This window comes from Primulina eburnea, chromosome 8 (assembly GCF_022965805.1).
Source record: "Primulina eburnea isolate SZY01 chromosome 8, ASM2296580v1, whole genome shotgun sequence".
Classification (NCBI taxonomy): domain Eukaryota; kingdom Viridiplantae; phylum Streptophyta; class Magnoliopsida; order Lamiales; family Gesneriaceae; genus Primulina; species Primulina eburnea.
Genome location: NC_133108.1, coordinates 30,139,180 through 30,160,512, shown reverse-complemented (window position 1 = coordinate 30,160,512; position 21,333 = coordinate 30,139,180). Strand labels below are relative to the sequence as shown.

General features: G+C 35.9%; 1 long non-coding RNA gene across 1 annotated transcript; it reads right to left on the bottom strand.

The window, feature by feature from the left end:
• Positions 1-6,685: 6,685 nt before the first annotated feature.
• LOC140837866 (uncharacterized) lies at positions 6,686-7,047 on the bottom strand. Its single transcript, XR_012119492.1, has 2 exons — positions 6,929-7,047; positions 6,686-6,885 (listed from the first exon to the last, which is right to left on the bottom strand). It is a non-coding gene; the product is annotated as an uncharacterized lncRNA (long non-coding RNA).
• Positions 7,048-21,333: the final 14,286 nt, after the last annotated feature.

Genomic DNA, 21,333 nt, shown 5'->3' with positions numbered 1-21,333 from the left:
CGAAGACTTGTTCGATCAGTTGCAGGGAGCTACCGTGTTCCCTAAGATAGATCTTCGATCAGGGTATCATCAGCTGAAAGTGAAGGATGCAGATGTCCACAAGACGGCCTTCAGAACCAGGTATGGGCATTTCGAGTTCTTAGTAATGCCATTCGGTTTGACGAATGCTCCAGCAATTTTCATGGACCTCATGAATCGAGTGTTTCAACCCTACCTTGATCAGTTCGTCATAGTGTTTATTGACGACATTCTCATATACTCGAAGAGCCATGAGGAGCACAACCAGCATTTGAGGACAGTTTTGCAGACCTTGCAGAGTCGCAAGCTATTTGCGAAGTTCAGTAAGTGTGAATTTTGGCTGCAGAAAGTTGCATTTTTGGGGCATATAGTATCCAGCAGTGGTATTGAGGTGGACCCAGCGAAGGTAGCAGCCGTTAAGGAATGGGTTGAGCCAAAGAACGCATCAGAAATCCGCAGCTTTTTGGGTTTAGCCGGTTACTACCGTAAGTTCATTAAGGGATTTTCGTCCATAGCAGTGCCGCTCACTTCACTAACCAAGAAAAATGCTAAGTTTGTGTGGAGTGAGGAATGCCAGAAGAGCTTCGACACCTTGAAGCAAGCTCTTATTTCAGCGCCAGTACTAGCCATGCCGTCAGGGCAAGGTGAGTTTGTGCTTTATACTGATGCATCTAAGCTCGGATTAGGCGCAGTGTTGATGCAGCAAGGTCGGGTCATAGCTTATGCCTCCAGGCAGTTGAAAGGGCACGAGAAGAACTACCCGACGCATGACCTTGAGTTAGCCGCCGTTGTCTTCGCACTGAAGATTTGGAGACACTATCTATACGGCGAGAAATTGTCAGATTTTCACCGACCACAAGAGTCTCAAATATTTCTTCACGCAGAAAGAGCTGAATATGAGACAGAGGCGGTGGTTGGAACTTGTGAAAGATTACGACTGCGAAATTAGCTACCATCCGGGGAAGGCTAATGTTGTCGCAGATGCTTTGAGTAGAAAAGTGGCAGTTGTCGCTCAGTTGTCAGCTCAGAGACCGCTTCAGTCGGAGATTCAGGGATTTGGTCTAGAGATTTATCGAGAGGGCAGAGCTCCTAGACTGTCTAATCTGATAGTCAAATCTGGTTTGCTAGACCGTATCCGAGCAGGTCAGTCTTCAGATGAGCAGTTACAGAAATGGAGACTGAAAGATGAAGCCAAGGGCAGCGTGTTGTACACAGTTTCAGACGGCATTGTGAGATACAGAGGCAGAATGTGGGTGCCTAGTGTTGGTTCGATCAGACATGATATTTTGACAGAAGCACACGCATCTCCGTATTCCATTCACCCAGGAGGCACCAAGATGTACAAAGACCTACAGTTATTGTATTGGTGGCCGGGGATGAAGCGAGACATCCGTAGATTCGTATCAAAATGTCTCACTTGTCAGCAAGTGAAAGCTGAACATTAGAGACCAACAGGATTGGTTAAGCCACTCCCCATTCCCGAGTGGAAGTGGGAGAACATTACTATGGATTTTGTGGTTGGGTTGCCGAGATCAAGCAGAGGATCGAATTCCATTTGGGTTATAGTGGACCGACTCACTAAATCAGCGCATTTTCTACCAGTGACGACGACTTTCTCCATGACGCAGTATGCGGAGCTTTATCTCAGGGAGATAGTTCGTTTACATGGATTTCAAGTTTCAATTGTATCCGATAGGGACCCAAGGTTTACGTCGTCCTTCTGGAAGAGCTTACATGCGGCCATGGGGACAAAGTTGCTTTTCAGTACAGCTTTTCACCCGCAGATAGATGGTCAGTCTGAGTGAGTGATTCAGATTTTAGAGGATTTGTTGAGAGCGTGCATGATTGATTTTCAAGGAACTTGGGAGTCTAGACTACCTCTAGTGGAGTTCACATACAACAACAGCTTCCAAGCATCTATTGGTATGGCTCCCTATGAGGCGTTGTACGGGAGGAAGTGCAGATAACCAGTTCATTGGGATGAAGTTGGTGAGAGAGCAGAACTTGGTCCAGAGATAGCTCAACAGACTGCAGACGTGGTGGTCAAGATTCGTGACAGAATGAAGACCGCCCAGAGCCGTCAGAAGAGCTATGCAGATAAGAGGAGGATAGATCTCGAGTTTGCCGTTGGTGACCAAGTCTTTGTGAAGATAGCACCAATGAAGGGTGTTATGAGATTTGGGAAAAGAGGCAAGTTGAGTCCGAGGTTTATTGGACCTTTCGAGATTCTTGACAGAGTTGGGACATTAGCTTATCGTGTAGCCCTCCCGCCGAATCTGGCCGGGATACACAATGTGTTCCACGTCTCTATGCTGAGGAAGTATCTAGCCAATCCTTCGCATATTCTGAGCTATGAACCGTTGCAGTTGGCTCCAGACCTGTCTTATGAGGAAAGACCGATACAAATCCTAGACAGACAAGAGCGCAGACTCCGGAACAAAGTGACTAAGCTAGTCAAAGTTCGGTGGTTAAACCAATCAGTGGAAGAGGCCACTTGGGAATCAGAGGCGGATATGAGACTTCGCTACCCGGAGTTGTTCGGTAAGACTTAATTTCGAGGACGAAATTTTTATAAGTGGGGGAGGAACTGTAGAGCCCAAATTCAGTACACGTATAATACATGCATTTCTTTAATTATTAAATCATTTAATTAACTTTAAATGAGCTTTAACCATGCATAATTTTTGAAAATGCATTATTTTAAATTATTCATGTTTTTTTTTGTGATGCACGTTAAAATGTATTTCGAGTTTCATGTTTCAGGCGTTCATTCGAGGCGGGATTGAGGAAAAGACCCGGTGATGATTTTTGGCAATTTTAAAGTTTGGATTTTATTTTAAGTTAGGGGTGGAGTGTTTTTAACTAATTATTATGTGGTTAGCATTTTTAAAGCCTAATTTAATTATTAGGTGGAATTTTAGAATTTAAAACTTTTAAAGTCTAGATCATGTACCTTTTTAAATTTTATTAGAGGTTGTGTTATAGTTAAGGGAGAGTTAGTACTTTTAAATTAGTGTTAATTATTAACTAAGCTAAATTACCTCCCAATTAAACACCTAAACACACGCACACACCCACTAACACACACACACACTCACTTTCAATTTCAGTTTTATTATTTTAAAAAGATCAAAGCTAGGGTTCTTGAGAAGAATAGCAGCCGCCCCCTCCCTTTAAATCCCAGCAAGGTTTTGTTGCATTTTATTCAAAGAAAACGGTGTCACGTTCGTCCCGGATCAAGCCTCGCTCCATCTCCGCTTCGGTGTCGTCGTTACGGTATTTTTAAATATCAAAAGGCACGTATATTCTGTTCTTGATGCATCGATTTTGTCATATTATGTGTATGTTGTTATTTATGTTTATAATCATGTGTATGATGTGTAGAAGTTTGAGCGAATACGTTGGGATAGCTTTTGAAACGATTTTTAGATCTGAAATTTATGTTTTTACTGTTCTGGTTAGAACTGCGACTTTTCTGTCGGGATTTTGAGAAAACTTTCACCTAGAAAATTGTATAACTTTTTGATGCCTTCGATTTGATATAAAATTCGAGATTTTTGGATGAAAATTGAGTGAGTTATGACGCTTTTTGTGGGACTGCTCAAACTGCGACTTTTACGAAAATTGTGTTCTTGAAGTTTTTATGTTGCAGGCTTCGTTGGGCATCAACAGGTGATCGTTGCTGCGTCTAGGTATGATTAGTATGATGTTGGAATGTTAATTGATACGTCGTTTAGAGACGATAGGTACTCGAGCACTTGAGTAGTCGTAGGAATCGAGTTGGTGTCAATTAACACGTTTTTGACTCGTATGTACCATAGGGTGAACATCGTTGCTTGGGATGTTGGACGGAAGCGATTTGATGTTATAGTATGCTAGGATGGGTCTCGGGGTATCGATTCATAGTCCGTGCAACCGAGTCTAGAAAGTTGAGCGAAGCATGTACATAATTTCCATAAGTTCGCGATCACAGTAGGTACACGGCCCTGACACGGGGTCCGTGCCTTTGTTTCTCCTTGGTGTCTTTTTCAGAGTCTACACGGACCCCCACACGGACCCTGACACGGGGTCCGTGTCCACCCTTCTTTCCGAACCTTTCACCCGAGTCTACACGGACCCCTACACTGAGGTAGGCACGGGGTCCGTGTCCTTCATATTTTGGGAAAAATATTATAACATGTTTGAGGTTTGATGTCATGGTTTAGTACAACGATTTACAAGGTCAAGCCATGGGAAATTGTAGAGTGTCCTAAGTAGTGATTGAACTCGAGAGTAGGTATGATTTCTACGTCTAAGTTATGCAAGTTAAGTATGCAAATTTCACGTTAGTATGTCGCAGCGACGGCCCCGATCGAAGTCCAATGAATCCCTCAACGCCAAGTAAGTATGTATGACGTGCAAGAAAATATTTTAAGTTTTTGAGGTATGCTAAATGTCTTGTGACCAAATTATGAATGGGTTTGGAAGTCGGTGAACGTGGCCGAGGACCTCTCCACCCCGTTAAATTATGAACGGGTTAGATCATGGTTGGAAAGCGTTAAATTATGAACGGGGACCAACCAGCCCGTTAAATTATGAACGGGGATCTCATGTATGTGGCAGTGGATACGTCCCTGTCAGCCCAATACTGTGGTTTGTCTGATCAGGCGTTTATTATGTATGGGTCACTTGCTTTGAAACATCCTCTACGAAAATGATGAAGTTACGTATGTTCAAGTATGCAGTATGTTTATGAAAGTTTATGTTGATGGCACGTCTAATTATGTACGTACGTATGTCCAAGTTTATTATGCAAGTTCAAGCTTCCAGTTATGTATGTCCTATTTTTAAAGTTGCATGCGGTTTTATTACGTAGTACTCGTTATCCCAGTTTATAAGTGTTGAGTATTTAGACTCACTAGACTTGATCGATGCAGGTGACTATGTTGAGGAGACAGGAGGTGGCGACCAAGGGGCAGGCTTGGACTGAGTGGAAGGCTAGACCCGAGGACCGCAATGTTTACATTTTATGCAAAGTTTAAAAATACTCTGATTTTTAAATATCTGGATGTGAAATATTTTGAGACAGTTTCTTTTAGCCAAAATTTTACTGGTGATGGAATATTTGGAGAATTACTTTTATGAATGTTGAGTGACGACCGTATAGATGTTTACATTTAAGAAAATTTTTAGTTTTTCCGCAAATTTTAAGTATGAAAAGTACGGTTCGTTACAATGAACATTTTAATCAATGAAAGTTAAGAGTATTGGTGAGACTATGATTACGAATCCTAGAGGTAAACAACTTGTGTAGTTTCAATAAATATGTTATCAAATGTTGATAACACATGACAATATTAAAAACACAACACAAAAATTCCTCCTCTCAACCTAAAAACTCTTGGCCACTTGAAGGAATTTTGAAGGAAAAAAAAAATTGGCCAACACTTCAGTCACCGCACCGTCAACGGATTTTAGAAATTCGGACGATTCAGTCTTACGCAAAATTGTTTACGGTTACTAGTGCAAATCTAAACAAGAAATAGAGTTTCCGATCTTTGACCCAAATTAATGATCAAAAGGCGGAGATCCATTTGAAGAGAATTAAAGAAGGGTCATCTCCACCAATCACGGATTGGTTTGGAATCCACCTTTTAAAACACGCATGTAATCAATCCAAATATCCTATGGATGTTTGAATAACACACGAAGTCTAAAGAATGTTTCACGCGAAAAACTAAAAATTTAAAACTTGCGCTGCATTTTGGATACAATAATCGGTACGCCAACATTCAATTTTAGGGTCCAAAAAAAATGTGTGCAGAAGAATTATTCGTGCACATCTTTAAATACTGGCCAAAATTTGTTATTGTCTGAACCTTATCTTCCCCAATACTCCCACCTACATTTCTTCTGATGTTAAAGCAGTTCCTTGGATGGGTTCCCCATCAATATCTCTCGCCCTTTCTGTCGACAAAACACCACCCCCAAGTCCCGCCAACGACTTCTTCTAAAAATGCATCAAAAATCAAAGCCCGGCCAATATTTGGAACCCAATGCGGCGCCAGACGGAGAGTAATTTATGATGAACAAGACTACCAGCACAACAATATTGAAATAGCAATGCTAGAGTCCTACACGAAATCAGTTCAAAATGAAGTTCTCTTCGTGACTGCTCTTGTGGATGATATCGAGCTTCAGCTTCTCATTTTCAAGGTATATATTCATTCCGTACCAGACAGCTACCAATTTTACGAGCAAAATTTGGCTACCGGCTGTATCTCGATGTTATGTTACATATTGTGTTTTGAAAAAACTTGCTAAAATTCAAGATTCTATTTTATGATTAAAAAAATTGAGGAGCAAATGAGTGTTGCTGGTTATAATTAGATTATTTCTAAGCAAAATATTAATTTTAGTATGTAACTATGTTGCAATTATCAATTTTAGTCATTTTTATCTAATCGTGTAATTAAAAGACTAATATTGTTATTAAATTTTCATAATTACGTTGTTTAAAAAACCCTCAACTATTAGTTATTTAATTATATCATTTAATGAGAAAACTAAAATTGATCATTATAATATATTTACAAGTACATGACTTTGACTTCGGTAACAGATTAATTTTCACATTGCTGACTAAGATTTCTTTTTAAATTGAAAATTATAAATTGCATGTCAGGGATTTTCTTCATGCCTGAGTTCTAAAACTCCTCAAGATCCTTCAACAAGTGTTATTCCAGCCACCGCGGTGATCAAAAGCATAGACAGAATACGAGGTCCTTTTGATCCTTCGGACATTAAATACATTGAGAAAGGACTCACATTCGACGAATTCAAGAACAGCCTCCGCTAGCTCTTTGTTTTCTGTATCGTTTAAATACACTAAATACATTGAGAAAGGACTCACATTCGACGAATTCAAGACAGATATCTGTCTGAAATATGTCATGTCTTTTTAACTTTTAATATATATATATATATATATATATATATTCAGACTCAACTTATTGTATATTGTTTCATGTTAGAAAATATTTTTAAAAGAAATTTAAATTATATTAAAACATCAATTTCAAATCCTAACTTAATTTAAATAATAAAAAAAAAATTTATATGATGCATCCGATTATTTGTTGTTTGGGTCGCTATTGGAACATGGAATGCATTAATTGATGAGCGAGTCTCATGTGAGACCGTCTCACGGATACTAATTTGTGAAACGGGTCAACCCTACCCATATTCACAATAAAAAGTAATACTTTAGGTATAAAAAATAATACTTTTTTTTGAATGACCCAAATAAGAGATCCGTCTCACAAATTCGACCCGTGAGATCGTCTCATACAAGTTTTTGCCTTAATTGATAGGGTTGACATATAGTAGCTCAAATAAATGTGCAAAATAGTAGAAAAATGTATTCAACCGTTTCACTAACTTCTTGGGAGGAAACGGGATTCCAAATTTAAAAATTATAAATTCAACTAAATAAAATATATTTTTATTTGATCAGCGATAATACCTTTTCCAATACTATCTTATAAAATTAATTAACAAAATTTACTGAATAAAAACAGAATAATCGTTCGACGGATAGACACACCTCCCGGTCTATAAGCATCAAGTTTCCTTAAATAAATTATCAGTAAATTTGTAAAAAATCTCAGTCAAAGTCAATATTTGAATTAAGATTCATTACCTAACTACAATTTTGTAAGAATCGGTACCAGACAATGTTATAATTTTAATTTTAACTCTCTACAAACTTAAATTTACATATTTTCCTTTTTATTATTTAAATAAATATATTATTTTATCCACAAAATTACACTTGTCTTCTCCATCTAAAATATAATTATTGTTTCTCAATTAACATGTGAATACTTATTTTGACATACAAACTACCTATTATGAGGTTTCAGATACTTGATTTCGCTCTTTAAATACTCCAAATGTTAAAAAAAATACTATATTTTCAAATAATCACCACAAATTCAGTCATTGTTGGTCTCTTTATAAAAAATATTTTATGATGACTTATTCATGTCATTTTATTTTAAAAAAAAAAACAAAGTTCATCACTCAGCATTAAATAAGATTAAGTATTTATTTTGACCTACAAATTAATATATACTTGATTTGGCTCTTTGAATGCTCCAAATGTGTAAGAAAATACTGGATCTTCGAGCTATCATCATAAATTCAGTAATTGTTGGTCTATTCATTGAAAATGCGTTAAGATGACTTATTCATCATGTCATCTAATTTTTGAAAAAACACAGTTTCTCATTCATCATGTAATTAGAAAAAAGTACTTATTTTGAATGATAAAATACATATTTTGGGGTTCCACTTATTTTATTTGGCTACTTGAATACTTTAAATGTGTAAGAAAATACTTGAGTTTCAAGTAGTATTAAGTGACTTTTGATGGTGTAATTTGTAAAGTTAAAATTTGATACATAAATTGGTATAAGGAGTATCTAATTATAGTATACAAATACATGATTTTACTCCCTAAATACTCATATCCAATTATTTGGGGAAGTCAAAATTTAGTTTGAAGTTAATATTGCGTGGCACTGATGATAACATTTGTGAAGTAAAATTTAATACCTAAATCAATGCAAATTAGACATTATTCGAGTTCACAAATACTTGATTTTATCTTTTAAATACTCAAATTCGATTATTTGAAGATGTCAAAATATGTAGTTAATATTGCGTGGTCTTTGATAATGAGATTTATGAATTAAAAATGTGGTACTTAAATTGGTACAAATGGTATCTAACTTTATCCCACATACACTTGATTTTACCCTTTTAAGACTCAATTTTGATTATTTTGGTATGTAAAAAAATTTAGTTTCCAGTAATATATATTGAGTGACTTTTGATGTGTCATTTCTGAACTTAAAATGTGATACCTAAATTGTTAGAAAGAGTATCTGATTCGAGTATACCAATACTTGATTTTACTCCATAAATACTAAAATTCAATTAATTTTTTATGTCAACATATATAGTTTGAATGTAATATTGAATGGTCTTTGATGATGATATTCGTAAAGTAAAAATATAATACCTAAATTAATACATAATTCGAATCCAGAAATACTTGATAGTTTTGTATCGATCAAAGTATTTTAGTGCATATCATATCCTTATGATAGAAGAGATGACGTAGGAGTAATTCAATTCTCCGAACATACATAAATCTTTGTGTTATTACTTCAGTTATTTATTCTATCTTTCGGTCAGTTTATTTCCGCAACTGTTATCAGTTAAACTGATTGTCATTGACTGACAAAATTCCTAGTTTCATTTTGTCACAAAAATGATACTTCATTCGAAAAGATTATAAAAAATCTTGAGTGTTTATTCAACCCCCCTTCTAAACACATCTCTACCAATCAACCGATCCTAACAAGTGGTATCAGAGCAGTTGAATTTTGTCTCAGAATACTCTTATTCACAAAACTGATCAACATGCCTTCATTCAATAAAATACCGATGTTTTCCAGAGAAGATTTTGACGACTGAAAAATCAGAATGCAGGCTCATTTAGCTACACAAGATGACGACATGTGGTATGTCATTACTGATTGTCCAATGAAGATCCTAAAAGAAAATAAGTAATTGCCATTACTGATGGGGCACCTCATCGCATAGAAAAGTCCAGAGAAGAATGGACAACTGAGGACAAGAGGAAAGCCAACCTAGACAATGTGACTAAGGATATCTTATATAAAACGCTGGATAAAGTCACTTTCAGCAAAATCAAGATGTGCAAAACTGGCAAAGAGATATGGGAGAAACTGATCCAGTGGTGTGAAGGAAACGAGCAAACGAAAGAGAACAAACTATCAGTTGTGGTTCAGAAATTTGATAACATCAAGATGAAGGTTAGAGAATCCATGCACGAACATGATGAGAGGATCAGTGGTATTATCAATGAGCTGAATGCACTTGGAAAAGTGTATTCGAACAAAGAAGCGGCACTGAAGGTGGTCAGAGGTCTTCCCAAAGAATGGGATGTCAAGACTATGGTAATGAGAGAGTCAAAGGATCTTAACAAGGTCGAACTTCATGACTTATTTGCTGATCTAAAGGCTTACGAGTTTGAACTGCAAACTAGAGAAGGAGAACCTTCTACACCAGCTGCCACAACTACTTTAACTGCTGTGGGACTGGAACCAACTAGTTCAGTTGATAAACTGAGCAATGATTCCATGTCATTGTTTGCAAAAAAATTGGCAGGTTTATGAGGAGGAATCAAGGAAACTTGTAATATCAGAAAAATCAGTCCAAAGAAGAATCCTATGCTTGCTACAACTGTGGCAAATTTGGTCATTTCATAGCAGACTGTCCTAAGCCAAAGAAAGACAGTCGATGATCAACTGAAAAGGGAAAGAAGTCCTATGAGCACAAAAGAAGGACCAAGGATGACAAGAAATCATACAAAAAGAAACATGAAGTGCTTTTGGCTAAAGAAAGCAAATCTAAGTGAGCATAAATTGACAGTGAAGTGTCAGAACCAGAAAGCCCAAGCATTCAAGTGAAGATGAAGAGGAAGTCAAGTGCTTAATGGCAGATAATGCCGAACTGGAGTCAGCAAGTGAACATGTATTTGACTTCAGCTCTACTGATTTCACTCGTGAGAAACTCATTACCACATTGCATGACATGGTAAATGAGTATCACAAACTTGCTCGATCATTTAAGAAGGTTAGAACTGAGCAAACTGATCCCAATGACAACAAGACAGAAACTTATAAATCAATTGAAATGTTGAGTCTAAAAAGGGAGATTGCACAGCAAAAAGCTGAAATGATTGAAAATCAAGCTTTGATATGTCAGTTAAAAAAAAAGAAATTTCAAAACATACTGAACCGATTCAAGCTTGGAACAAGTTTTCAGTTGCATTGACTGAAATGCAGAATTCACAAAAATTAGTTGCTGATAAAACTGGTTTAGGCTTTAACAGTCATGATGAAAATTCTGCAAGTGATACAAAGCCAAGGTTGAATGAAAACAAAGGAAAGTACATTACCTTTGTAAAATCAACCATGGTAAATTAATTCTCAGAACCTAGTAAACCAGCTGTTCAATTGACTGAAAGTAAGAACAAAGGCAAATGGTATGGAATTGGATATAGCGCTGAGAGTTCAATTGCTTCAAGAAACTGATCACCTAAACGATTCAATTACAAAAATCAGTAATGAAGGAATGGCTATTATAGTTACTACAACTGTAAGCTAGTTCAGAAACGATATCAAAAGAATATTCAGTTGAAAAACGATACAAATCATACTGTTTCATCCTCACATCACACACATATTGCCAAAAATTCGAGAAAAACCATTTGGAACACAGAAACTCGGAAGTCAGTTAGAATGATTCAAGTCTGAGTTCCTAAAGGACTAATCAGTTTAGGACCCAAATGAATATGGGTACCAAAATTATATAATGTGTGTGATTGCAGGTAACATGAACAAACAAGGATATGCAGTGGTTGTTCGCGACATATGACAGGAGATGCAAATTAGTGATCTTAATTGATCAAATATACTGGACCAAACATCAGTTTTGGAGACAACTCCAAAGGTAAAACTGCGGGTAAGGGTAAGCTTATCCGTGGTAACTTTACAATTAAAGATGTTTTTGCTAGTTGAGAATTTGAAGTATAACTTGATAAGCATCAGTCATTTATCCGACAATAATTTCTCAGTTCAGTTTGATAGACGCACGCGTTCAGTTAGAGTCTCATCTGATGAGGTTATCCTAACTGGAAATCGTTGTGGGAATACTTACAAAGTCAGTTGGACTGAACAACCTCATGCACCAGTTTGTTTCATTGCTTCCAAATCTTCTAAAAACAGTTTGTGGCATAAGAGTTTGAACCACTTAAACTTTAAATCTATTGCCTATCTGAGTAACCATGATCTTATAACTGGTTTGCCCAAAATAGATTTTTCAAAAGATAAAATTTGTTCAGCATGTCAGATTGGTAAACAAGTAAAATCTTCAATCAAAAACAGAGGGTTGTAAATCATCTTCCCGATGCTTAGAACTGTTACATATGGAACTTTTGGTCCAATACCAGTCATGAGTTTAGGGGGAATGAAATACAACTTAGTAATTGTGGATGATTTTTGAAGATTTACTTGGGTTATTTTTCTCAAATCCAAAGACCAAACTGTTGCACAATTGATTAAGCTCTTCAAAAGAATTTTAAATGAAAAATCAATTGGGATTGATCGAATAAGGTCTGACAGAGGGACTGAATTCATCAATCAAAATCTTTCAACTTTTTTAGAAAATACTGGACTCAAGCATGAGCTCTCAGCAGCTAGAACACCTCAGCAAAATGGTGTAGCTGAGAGAAGGAATTGGACCTTTAAATAAGCTGCTAGAACAATGCTTGCTGATTCTGGTATTTCTCAAAATTTTTGGGCTGAAGCAGTAAAAACTGCATGTTACACTTAGAACAGATCAACTATTAATAAGAATCATGTGAAAACACCTTGTGAGATCTGACATGGAAGAAAAAGTGTGGTTTCTTATTTCAAAATATTTGGCTGTAGATGTTTTATTCTTGATAATGGTAAAAATCATTTAAAAGCCTTTGATGCTAAATCTGCAGCGGAATTTTTCTTGGATATTATTCAGTTAGCAAAGCATATAGAGTCTTTAATAAAAGCTCTTTAAATGTTGAAGAATCTATTCATGTTGCTTTTGATGAAACTGTGCTAACTGATAAGCCAATTGATCTAGTTGATCATTTTACAGAGATCAGTTTGGAGGATGATAATGAAGAAGAAAGTCATATCAATAGAAATATCCTTCAAACACCTGAACCAGAAATACTAGATCAATCAGTTGAACAAGAACCAACTCCTGAAAATCAGTTGGTAGAGCAAACAGATGATATTAGTTACCAAATGATACAGCTCCAACTAAAACTGAAAACATTCAGTTGCAAACAGAAGCAGTTGCTCATATGGAAACAACAAATACTGAACTAAGATGTAAGAAATCACATCCTCCAGAATTGGTGATAGGTAATCTATCTGACCCAGAAAGAACAAGAACTTAAATGCTTAATTTTTTCATTCATTCTGCTTTTGTCTCACAAGTGGAACCAAAGAAAACTGACGAGGCTCTTGCTGATCCTAACTGGAAAAATGCAATGCAAGATGAGCTAAATCAGTTTACCCATAACAATGTCTGGAACCTAGTTCCAAGACCACTTTGTAAAACAATTATATGTTAAAAAAATGGGTATTCAGAAATAATCTGAATGAAGATGGTTCAGTTGCACGCAACAAAGCAAGAGTTGTAGTACAAGGATATAGGCAGAAAGAAGGAATTGACTATGATGAAACGTACGCACCGGTTGCAAGACTGGAAGCAATCACAATGTTCCTTGCCTATGCATGATTCAAGAACATTAAAGTCTACCAAATGGATGTAAAAAGTGCATTTCTGAATGGTCAGTTGCAAGAAGAAGTTTATGTTGAACAACCACCAGGTTTTATCAATCACTCTTTTCTTGATCACGTATATCATTTGAACAAAACTTTATATGGTCTGAAACAAGCTCTAAAAGCTTGGTATGAGACACTTTCAAAATTCTTAACTGATCATGATTTTACTGTTGGATCAGTTGACAAGACCTTGTTCAAATTTTCTAAGAATGATCACATTTTACTTGTGCAAATATATGTTGATGATATTATATTTGGGTCAACTAACCCCAAATTATGTGAGAAATTTGCCAAGTTAATGCAGGACAAATTTGAGATGAGTATGATGGGTGAACTGACATTCTTTCTCGGACTACAAGTGAAGCAACTGGACACTGGTATTTTAATCAGTCAGACCAAATACACGAAGGAATTGGTCAAGAAATTTGGCATGGAAACATGCTCAGCTGCAAGCACTACCATTAGTTCATCAGTCAAACTAGACAATGATCAAGGGGGAATATCAGTTGATACGACACTCTACAGAGGTTTAATAGGTTCATTATTGTACCTAACTGCTAGTCGTCTTGATATGTATTTATTGTTTGCATGTGTGCTAGATTTCAAGTAAATCCTAAGCAATCGCATTTTTCAGTAGCCAAAAGAATTTTAAAATATCTAAAAGGCACTCAAAATGTGGGATTATAGTACACTAAAGACTCTTCTTTCATTTAGTTGGGTATTCAGATGCAGATTATGCAAGATGTAAGCTAGATCGTAAAAGCACCAGTGTATCTTGTCAGTTTCTAGGAGATAGACTGATCTCATGGTTCAACAACAAGCAAACATCCATAGCTACTTCCAAACTGAAGCAGAATACATTACTGCTGGAAGCTGTTGTGCCCAAATGCTCTGGATTCAGCAACAACTGAAGATTATGGAGTTGATGCTAAAGAATCTCTCATATTTTGTGATAATACATGCACGATTGCAATAACATACAATCCAATTCTTCACTCAAGGAATAAGCACGGACATCATTTCATCAGAGATCATGCTCTAAAGAAAGCTATCAGACTGGAATATGTGTCAACTGAACAACAAGCTGCTGACATCTTCACCAAACCATTTCCAAAGACTAAGTTCTCTCACTTTCTCAAAATACTTGGTTTAATTGATTTATCTTAATTATATCAGTTTTATTGCTACTTTGTCAATTGCTGTTCATTCAGTTTGTCATTTATTATTTTGATGCTTTTCATTTGATGCCAGTTAGACATTTATCAGTTATGATATTCAGTTAGTTAACTGTTTGTCAACTGATGTCAGTTAGTCATTTATCAGTTATTATATTCAGTTCGTTAACTATTTATCAACTGATGAAAGTTAAGATTTAAAGAAAGTAAAGAGTCAACAACATTGATACAAATCAAGATTTTATTAAGAGTAAAATCGAAACCCTTACAACATCATTAAGTTATCTTCCTACAGCATCTCGCCAAACATTTAACCAATTAATAAGTTCATGGAAATGCAGTTCTATGAAGGACTCTGAAGTAAGGATCTTCTCAAGCTGATGCCACTCTTTCCACAGCAGCACATGCAACAGAACTACATCAGTGACAAGCTGTGAAACGTGACAGAAGTTAAAACGCCTAAAGTACTTTCTTTCTACAGATCTCTGTTTGGTAGTGGGGACTGAACCGTGTCGTCGAATAGACTGGAGATCTTGAACTTTAACCCAAGAAGACATGACCTTCATCCAGACGTATTCTTCGATGTCTTTCTTCACAACTTCCAGTTGAGAAAGTGTCCTTTGTGTCACTAAGTGATGAGTACTACTGCAGGTATCTGAAATGCTCGAACTAGACAAACTAGACATACTGGACATATTGAACTGTTGTTATCTAAAAATATGGTCCTCGGGTCCTGTGCGCACATCCAGCCCTGTCTGCTCAGAATTCGGCACCTCCAGCCTCCTAATCGATATGCTCACCTGCATCATTCACAACTAGTGAGTCTAAAGACTCAACAATCCTGAATCGTTAATAACGAGTACATATACATAACATGCAACAGTGAAAAATACAGTAATAAAAATACGGTTCATGATCTTTAAATGTTAAACGTAAAAATAATAAAGCATACATGTCAAAACATATCTCACATAACATCATATACGTGTTAATTTCTTTTAATTGAATTTCATTCATTAGTTGTGACTTTCGTATCATCATGTCAGTCGATGGATCCATCTACATGTAACCATAGTACCTGGCAGCGAGGACATCAGCACAGCATTACCTGCCCACTGAGCCCTGGCCTTACATGTCATCGTGTTAGTCACTACCAAATATCATCCTTCATATTCATCACTTAATAAAACCATACATATACGTAAATTTTTCTTAAAATCAAGTATGCAACGTATTTTCAAAATTTCTTAAAAATCATATACATGATACATAACACGAAAAACATGATAAATATGTGCTCGGGGCGGTGCCGGGGCTAAAAACTTGATCCAAGTGCAAAATGACCATTTTGCCCCTTGAAAACCCAAAATGACCATTTTACCCCTGGACCTAAAAATTTCGACCCGAAGCTTGCCATAATCTTAAAACACCTTAAAACATATTTAAAAGTATTTCTTAGACGTGAACTCGAGTCCATTACAAAACTTGATCGATTCGTTTTAAAACTTGGACCGAGGTCCCGGTTTTAACCCGAATCGACCCGAAACTTAACCCATTTTCCCAAACTATTACCACACCATAAACACACCCTACCAACCATAAAACCACACGTTCCAGTACACTATGACCCACAAAAACAAGGCCAAAAGCTTCTGGAATTTTTTTGCACCCTAACCCCAATGGACCAACCTCGCAATTTATCAAACCTAGGCCCTACCGACTCAAACCAGCCTTGGAACAGCCCTTCCTATCCCACCTTAGGACCCTGCTGGACCGTCCTAAGCTAAATTCCTCGCTCCATGCATGCTGCACGATCCACACACTTGGTATTTCCCGAAGCCGCACCACCCGAGCCAAATCTCCCTTCACGCGATCGGCCGGCTCCATGGTTGGTTCCAGCGGTGGTCGAGCATCCCTGGCTATGTCTCGGACCCACCAGGGTCTGGTCAATGGCTTTGTTCAGCCCTTGCACTGCCGGCTCCATCCCTTACCCGATCTAAAATCAAAACGAGCCAACCCCTCAACACAACACACCTAGGCTCTTATCTTGACACGCCTACCCTCGACTCCAGCCTTATGATAGCCCTTTACCCTCATGCACAGCCGAGGCTACGAAATTCATGAAAGCATGAGTTATGCACAAGAAGAAATCATTTTCATGAACCTTCAAAGCAAAAACTTAACAATCATGCAAGGATTATTTAGCCTTCGTAGACGCCACACATAACAGCAAGTATATAGAGTGAATGATGCTAAATATAAATGGCTTGACTTGATGTGTAGATGCTCAAAAACTCGAAGAAACGCGCATCGGAGAAGCACCGGAGGACGGAGAGAAAGCTTGTTTGAAATAAAAATAGAGGGGGCCGACTTGAAGCAAGTTGTTGTTGGTTTTTCACGTGGGAGGGCTGCTGAAGGAGGTTGAGGGGCGGCCACTTTAAACAAATCAGGCTTAGGGTGTATTTAAGTAGACTACAAACCATTAATAGGCCCTTAATTATATTTTAAAAGGTTTAAAAGGGTCTTGAGCCCATTAAGTAATAAACCAACCCAACAAGCCCAAAAACACCCTCGAAAAATATATCGTTTAGGTTCATTTTTGAAAATATTTCTCGAACCCTAAAAAAGATAAAATTTGCGTACCGGTTAAAAATACGACCCAACGAGTAGAAATACCCACAAAGGCCTACTTTACGAAAAACACTTCATATTAATTAATTAAAATAAATTATTCAATAAAAATATTTTTCTTAATTTTTTCCACAGTCTAAGTTTCTCGCTCAAACGCGAAATGAAACTTAAAAAACCTAATGCATGAAACTTTGCAGATAATCATGACATAACCCTACCCATGTTGGAATGCATAAAAATCAACAAACAAATAATTTAAATAAAAATCGTAGATTGCATGCACTCAGGTTATGTAAATTTAAATTTCATGAATTATAAAATATTGTATGCTAACCATAACTTAAGTTCATGCAGACACTCTCAGTGATACCTAGGGGATCATGTGGCGATGCTACTTGACGTTTTATCATGATCTGATGGGTGCAATCAGACTTGAGATCTGACATTCTTGATCATAGTTTTTGATGAAAAGAATGAGGCTAATTAGGATAAGTCCGAATAAAAATAAATGTTATTTTGAATTATACGAAGTTGTGAACTCACAGCTGGTTGTATCTCTGAATCATTGAGAGTTGCAAAAGTATCGGATTCTGTGTTCCCGTTGAGATAGTAAAGTTGAAGAAGTTGAAATTGGCAACTGAAGTTTGATGAAGATCAAAGAGATTGATTATAAAAGAGTTTATACGTTGATTACATATGATGGGAGATGTGGAAGTTAGCTTAACTGCTAATTTTTTGTGAGTAGAGTGGAACTTCATGTTTTGATGAAGGAGTTGACAAAACTAACAGCTGCAAAAAATAGATCAGTGGAAATTTTGATCTTTGAAATGTTCAAATACGAACAAGATTTGTACCCTCGCTACATCAATGTTGTCTAATCATCGATCAGGGTTATAATAAGTTCATGATTTTTTATTTAGTAAATTTAGAACATACTAATTAAATAATAAAGTTAGTAGTTGTGCTATTATATGCACAAGATTCTCATGGAATATTCTAGAGGATTCTATAATTAATTAATTAATTGATTAACAATTAAATGGAATATTCTAGAGGATTCTATAATTGATTAATTAAAAAATTAAGTAATGGTTATTTAATTTTACATATATGTCTATATATGTACATATGTTTAATCATTACCAAGAGTTGGATTTGCATGATATAGAATATGAGAATTTTAATTAATTAATGCAAATATGAATCTTAATGGTATTAAGATTATGAAACTTAATATGAGCGGGATTCTTGATGAAATCACAAATCAAAGCTTATTAATATTTTCATAAGAAAAATTTCATTGCCATATCGTCGCAGGATCTCTGAAACTCCGACGAGATCTAGTCTCAACTCAAAATTAATGTTTATGATCTCTATTGTGATTTAAACAAAGAAATCCAGTATTTGATCGTGAGCCTGATTAAACGATCAAAGAGGATATCTGTTCATAAAGAATTACAAGAAATGATATATCCGCTTAAAAACCAGAATAGTCGGAGCCGCCGTTAAATACGCAAATATAAACAGATCTAAACATCATATAAATGTTATAAATCATTAGACGCCCAAGAAACGTTTCAAATATCTAAACTAAAATTTTTAAACTTACATTGCGTCTTGAATGTGACAAAACGGTACTCCAACAATGATCACTATTAAAAAAAGATTAAGAAAAATTGGTGAATTCTCCATAAAATATCATAATATTAGTGTATTTCATCTTCATTATTGTGAATATTATTTAATATGATAATATAACTTTAGTGTTTTTTTTAATGTTTTATTTATTATTGTAACTAAAATATCTTTTTATATATTATTGTTTTAGAATATAATTGATGTTATTATTATTGTGTGTGTATCTACTCTATTTTATTAAAGTTGATGATATGAGAGCAACTCCAACCCTTGCTCCACAATGGAGTTGCTCCATTGTGGAGCAAGGTTTTTCACTCCAATCCAGCACCAAAAATGGTGCTGGACTGGAGTTGTCCTAAAACCAACTCTAGATGTGGCACAGTACAAAGTGCTGCGCCACATCTCTTTTATTTTTTTTATTTTTTTATTTGTTTTTAAATAATTATAAATATTTAATATTTTATTATATAATTAAATTTTTTATTTTTTAAATTTTTAAAATAATTTCCTCTTGAAACTTAAATATTAATTTAAATTTTTTTAAAACTTTTTTTAAAAATTAAATAGATACTAAATTAATTTAATAAACAACCAAATTATATTACTAGTAAATTAAAATGATACATTTTACAACATAATACGAAATAATTTTAAAAACAACAACAAACAAATAACAAAATTACGATACAAACAATAAAATTTATTAAATGATATTTAGTAATCTGGTAAACCAGATACTGATCCTCCAATATCGCCAAAATAAGATCCAAAGTTGTATCGATTTTCAACTTGAAGTCTCTTTTGCAAAATCTATTCTTGTTGAGTTCTAGTGTATTCACGCAAATTTGGATCAATGATTTTGCTCAAATCTTTGTATAAAATTTTATCCTCCATTTTTCTTTCCTCTTGTTGAAGTCTCATCATTTGAGGTCATAATTTTGTTGTCTTTCAACGGTTCCTTGTTTCAAAACATCCAAAAGTTCGCGATGTTGTTCTTCCATTGTACGCTGAATTTGAGAAATATCTTCATCTCTTTTCTTCTTCAATTTGGCTTTTTTCACTCCAATTGGTCTTTGAAAACTGTCATCAATATTGTCGTCATTTAAATGTATTGCAAATGCAGAGAAGCTATGTAAGGCCCGAGAAATTAATCCGGTTAATCTGAAAAGATTTGAAAATGATTATTATAATCATGGATGATAATTGATATGATTATAAGCGGAAAGGATCAGTTCGGGAGAGCCGGAAAAGAATTCACATTTTGTGTGAAGAGTAGGATTGGCTCACATGCGCGACATGTATCGGCGCACATGCGCGAGATAAGGCGCACATATGCGCGATCATATGCGCGACCCGTCCAGAATGATCGGCGCATATGCGCGACATAAATGGCGCACATGCGCGGGGTTGGCAGAATTATTGGCGAATATGCACGGAATAATTGGCGCATATGCGCGAGAAGACAAATGCTAGTTTTATAGCTGGCGCATATGCGCGACATTGTTCGCGCATATGCGCGAAACGTGCAGAACATGCACAACGCCACTTGCCCTTGTATTATGCAATGCATGTATATATATATATATATATATATATATATATATATATCAGCATGCGAATTCCTGGAAAAGAAAAAGGAAAACGAGGGCCAAAGGAATTTTCAGATTGTTAAGCATAGATTCGTGATTTCGAGAAATCTGTCCGTCTGTTTTTGAATCCGAGTACAGTTCTGAGTTCCTCTCGACACGAGCTACACAAGGACGTAAGTTTTGTTACGTTTTGAGATGTTTTGAAAATATGATGTTGCCAGAATTGAATATGATTCAGATATGATATTTCTACTGCCGTAGATATTATATAATTGAAGTCAGATTAAAGAACAGATTGTTTCTGTAATTGTTATGATTTTCGAAAGATATTGACTGAGATTTTGATATCAGAATTGGGTATTACTGATTTTGAATATACCGATATTGAGATTATGAGTTCTGGTATTATATCTGTGATGTTCAGATTGACGGGGTTATTCAGATTGTATTTGTGGGGACCCGGACGCTAATCATGTTCTTAATCATCATTGGGGACTAATTAATAAATTATAAAACAGGGTCTAATTTTTTTTTTTAAAATACAAAGCGGAAACGTAATGTAATTTACTCAAATTACATACTAAACATGAACATACAAATCTTGCGTTATCTAGAAGAATTCAACTAGGTTCAACTACATATCAGTGCTGAATCCTATGTTGCTTCGAAGCCCGGATCTCCACGCTATCTAATCTTCTCTCATCCTCTTCTTGACCCTGATCCAGCCCCACCTGTCGTCATGCACACATACAAAACAAGACAACAGCCGGATAACTCCGGTGAGATATAAATATCCCAGTATAAACAATG